This window comes from Salvelinus sp. IW2-2015, unplaced genomic scaffold (assembly GCF_002910315.2).
Source record: "Salvelinus sp. IW2-2015 unplaced genomic scaffold, ASM291031v2 Un_scaffold6044, whole genome shotgun sequence".
Lineage (NCBI taxonomy): Eukaryota > Metazoa > Chordata > Actinopteri > Salmoniformes > Salmonidae > Salvelinus > Salvelinus sp. IW2-2015.
The window spans coordinates 18,398-23,451 of record NW_019947308.1 but is presented as its reverse complement, the minus strand read 5'-3'; the positions used below and the strand labels follow the sequence as shown (position 1 = coordinate 23,451).

The following is a 5,054-nucleotide window of genomic DNA, read 5'->3' as shown; positions in this document are numbered from 1 at the left end:
CATCTGAGGACCTATAAGGTGTCAGATGGCATTATTTTACTGTTGTTGCAGCATCTGAGGACCTATAAGGTGTCAGATGGCATTATTTTACTGTTTCTGCAGCATCTGAGGACCTATAAGGTGGTGAGTGATGCACATCAATTTATCCTTCTGCTATCTGAGGACCTATAAGGTGGTGAATGATGCACATCAATTTATCCTTCTGCTATCTGAGGACCTATAAGGTGGTGAGTGATGCACATCAATTTATCCTTCTGCTATCTGAGGACCTATAAGGTGGTGAGTGACGAACATTAAATTCTCCTTCTGCTACCTGAGGACCTATAAGGTGGTGAGGATGCACATTAATTTCTCCTGCTATCTGAGGACCTATAAGGTGGTGAGTGACGAACATTAAATTCTCCTTCTGCTACCTGAGGACCTATAAGGTGGTGAGTGACGAACATTAAATTCTCCTTCTACTATCTGAGGACCTATAAGGTGGTGAGTGATGCACATTAATTTCTCCTTCTGCTAAAATGTTGCAAGTGGCGCTATGCTTTCAAATCCTTCCACGTTTCTCGTTTGACCAGCTGTTTAGAGCAACTGGTATTGTTGAATTCGGTTGTCCTATTAACGTATTTACTAGCAACAAACTAGCCTAGTGTTTGATATGAGATCTCATCTGTCATGAACACGGTCCTGACGAGAGAGAAACTTTTCTACGGTGAAATAGTGCCTCGTCAGCTCATTGTTATTTTTATCCGTTTTATTTGCACCAAAGAAAACAAGTGATAGATAAAAAATAAAAGTGTGGTTGGAAGTCCTTGGACTTATATGAAGTCTAGCAACCTAATAAATGAATGACTAGTGCGCGTCGTCCCAACCACGTAGTCTATTATTTACAAGATATTGTACAGAGAGTCAGCGTTTATCCCTTAAAGGGTAATTCCACCACTTTTCAACCTCATATTCATCATCTCCAGCACCAAACCAGTGTCTCCATGTGAAAACTGTTTATATGATCTGTGGCTAAAAGGCCCTAAAGAATGCTTCTCTCCACAAGAGAGAGATACGATGTGATCTCTATACATCTCTATGGGTGCCCCCATAATGGCAGAGATACGATGTGATCTCTATACATCTCTAGGTGCCACCATAATGGCAGAGATACGATGTGATCTATATACATCTCTATGGGTGCCACCATAGATGGCAGAGATACGATGTGATCTCTATACATCTCTATGGTTGCCACCATAATGGCAGAGATACGATGTGATCTCTATACATCTCTATGGTGCCACCGATAATGGCAGAGATACGATTGTGATCTCTATACATCTCTATGGTGCCACCATAATGGCAGAGATACGATGTGATCTCTATACATCTCTTATGTGCCACCATAAATGGCAGGAGATACGATGTGATCTCCTATACATCTCTATGGTGCCACCATAATGGCAGAGAAACGATGTGATCTGCTATAACATCTCTATGGTTGCCACCATAATGGCAGAGATACGATGTGATCTCTATACATCTCTATCGGTGCACCGTAATGCGCAGAGATACGGATTGATCTCTACATCTCGCAGCAGAGGCTGATATTTTCTTTCCTGCTGTGTGTGTGTGTGTGGTGTGTGTGTGTGTATAGATCTGGACTATGTGTTTGCCCAGTTCAGGGGATATTCCTGGACGCAGTACTGATCTACTTCCTGATCTATTGCGCGCTGGCCATGAAGAACACACCTAGAGTCTACCTAGAGCAATACTACCTGGTACACACACCTAGAGCTTATAGGTACCTACACTACCTTAGAGTCTACCCATGAGATTATACTACCTGGTACACACACCTAGAGTCTACCCTAGAGTTATACCTACGTGGTAACAGCCCACTAGAGAGTGATATAAGCTACCTGGTACAGCACACCTAGAGAGTTATAGCTACGCTGGTACACACACCTAGGAGTCTACCGCTAGGAGGCAATCTACTGGTTACACTATACCTAGAGAGTTATACTACCTGGGTACACACACCTAGAGAGTTATACTACCTGGTACACCAGCACCTAGAAGAGTATACTACCTGGTACAGCACACCCAGAGTCTACCCTAGAGCAATACTACCTGGTACACATACCTAGAGAGTTATACTTTAACCGGTGGTACACACCCAGAGTCTACCCTAGAGCAATACTACCTGGTACACACACCTAGAGTCTATATCCTTGAGCAATACTACCTGGTACAGCACACCTAGAGTCTATCCTTGGAGCAATACTACCTGGTACACACACCTAGAGAGTTTATACTACCTGGTACACACACCTAGAGTCTATCCTAGAGAGTTCTACTACCTGGTACACACACCTAGAGAGTTATACTACCTGGATACACACACCTAGAGTCTACCCTAGAGAGTTATACTACCTGGTACACACACCTAGAGAGTTATAACTACCTGGTACACACACCTAGAGTCTACCCTAGAGCAGTACTACCTGGTACAGCACACCGTAGAGATTATACTACCGTGGTACACACACCTAGAGTCTATCGCTAGAGTTATACTACCGTGGTACACACACCTAGAGTTATACTACCTGGTACAAACACTAGAGTTTATCCTAGAGTTATACTTACCTGGTACAACACGCAACACTCCCAGACTAGAGCTATACTGCCTGTTTAGATTGTAGGGTTATTTACTTTGCAAGGGGTGTGTATTTGTCCAGGCTTTTCTCTGGGGTGATGTGGGTTTGCTACCGTGCTGGCTGGTTTCTGGCCAACACCTACCTGAGTGCTGTGGTCAGTTTCCCCCATAAATACACGGTCGAGTATTAAAACCGGACAGCAGTATATAATAATACTAGCAGCAGTACTATTTAATACCGACAGAGTACTGTGAAACCACAGCGTATGTGTTAATACCACAGCAGTACTGTTTAATACCACACAGCAGTACTGTGTTATAATACCGACACAGTATTAATCACACAGCAGTACTATTGATACTACAACAGTACTATATTAATACTACAGCCAAGCGCACTATAGTTAATACGTACAGCACCACTATATTATAACAAGTGTACTAGTAAATACTACAGCCGTACTGGATATTTGAATAATTACAGCGTACTGATATTATACTACAGCGTACTATATTAATCTACAAGTAGCGGTACTATATTAATACTACAGCAAGTACTATATATTAATACTACAGCAGTACTATATTAATATTATGCAGTAACTATTAGTTTAGATACTAGACGGCACTATATTAACCTACTAGCAGCTCACTTATTAATATACAGCAGTACTATAGCATTACTTATTACAGCATGATATTGAACTACTACAGGCGGTAAACTACTAATTAATACTACAGCGCAGTACTAATATTAATACTACAGGCACCACTAGTGTTACTACCACATGGGACTGAATGTAATACTACAGCAGTACTATATTGATACTACCAGCGGTACTAGTGTTATTACTACAGCGGGCACTCATGTTGATACTACCACGCGTGTCACATGCTGTCGACTATCTACAGCGGGCACCATGCTGTCCTCTACAGCGGGCACGCAATGCTGTCGATACTACAGCGGCACCATGCTGTCGATACTACACACCCAGCGGCGCACATGCTGTCGATACTACACGCGCGGACCATGCCTGTCTTCGGGTCCGATACTACAAGCGTGCACCATGCTGTCATACTCACACGGGTCGATACTACACAGCGGGTCGATACTGCATAGCGGGTCGATACTACAGCGGGCACCATGTTGTCGATACTACCAGGGGAGCCTATTGCCGTCGATACTACAGCGGGTCGATACTACAGCGGGCACCATGCCGTCGATACTACAGCGGGTCGATACTACAGGGCACGCATGCTGTCGATACTACAGCGGGCACCATGCTGTCGATACTACAGCGGGCACCATGCGGTCGATACTACAGCGGGCACCATGTGTCGATACTACACTGAAGCAGCGGGCACCATGCGCGTCCGATACTACAGCGGGGCGATAACTACAGCGGCACCATGCGTCGATACTACAGCGGCACCTATTAATATTGTTTTAGTTTAACTCGGCAAATCAGTTAACAGCAGTACTACGGTAGTATCTTTACTATGGCAGTACTATATTGGATACTACGGCAGTACTATGTTAAGTGTGGTCTCTGTGTGTAGGGTCCTGGTCTGATTGCAGCTCTTTGGGAGTGGTGGTCTTTAAGGAGGTTAAGGTAGGTAACGATTTCTATTGAAAAATATGTTACCGCATATATTACCAAAGCAAACAATATAGAAACCTGTTAACCTTTTTCACCGGTGAGTTCCAATATCTGCTCTCTATTAAGAGAGGCACACCTGTTGATTGAAATGCACACTCGCACATACTGAGCAATCTTTTTGCAGGTGCAGGTGCAACAAGTTGAAACAAGATGAAGGAAAAGGAACCGCACACTGCTCTTGATAGTATCACTGATATTTAATAAGTTTACGTATCGGCCACACGGGCCTTCGTCAGAGCTTTTGGGATTTAAAAAAAAGTTGCACCCTTATGTAGACCTGGCCCCCACCCACATCCGTTCCAACACATCGAAGTAGGTTTAGTTTTTTAAATATGTTTTTTCTTTACATCCTAGCCTGTGATGTCACAGAGAAGCATTCTGTGTACATCCTGCCTGTAGATGTCACAGAGAAGCATTCTTTACATCCCTAGCCGTGATGTCACAGAGAAGCATCTCTTAACTTCCTAGCCTGTGATGTCACAGAGAAGCATTCTTTACATCCCTACGCCTGTGATGTCACAGGAGAAGCATTCTTTACATCCTAGCCTGTGATGTCACCAAGAGAAAGCATTCTTTACATCCTAGCCTGTGATGTCAGCAGAGAAGCATTCTTTACATCCTAGCCTGTGATGTCACAGAGAAGCATTCTTTACATCCTAGCCTGTGATGTCACAGAGAAGCATTCTTTACATCCTAGCCTGTGATGTCACAGAGAAGCATTCTTTACATCCTAGCCTGTGATGGTTCCCAAA

General features: G+C 43.6%; 1 long non-coding RNA gene across 3 annotated transcripts; it reads right to left on the bottom strand.

Moving 5' to 3' along the window:
- Window positions 1-1,718: 1,718 nt before the first annotated feature.
- On the bottom strand, window positions 1,719-2,497 carry LOC139026845 (uncharacterized). 3 transcript variants are annotated; one of them, XR_011478789.1, is made up of 5 exons: window positions 2,450-2,497; window positions 2,149-2,230; window positions 1,995-2,042; window positions 1,812-1,853; window positions 1,719-1,773 (listed from the first exon to the last, which is right to left on the bottom strand). It is a non-coding gene; the product is annotated as an uncharacterized lncRNA (long non-coding RNA). The 3 variants fall into 3 exon arrangements; XR_011478788.1 differs by lacking the exon at window positions 2,149-2,230 and adding an exon at window positions 2,304-2,375 and having other exon boundaries at window positions 2,419-2,485; XR_011478787.1 differs by having other exon boundaries at window positions 2,149-2,285; window positions 2,390-2,473.
- Window positions 2,498-5,054: the final 2,557 nt, after the last annotated feature.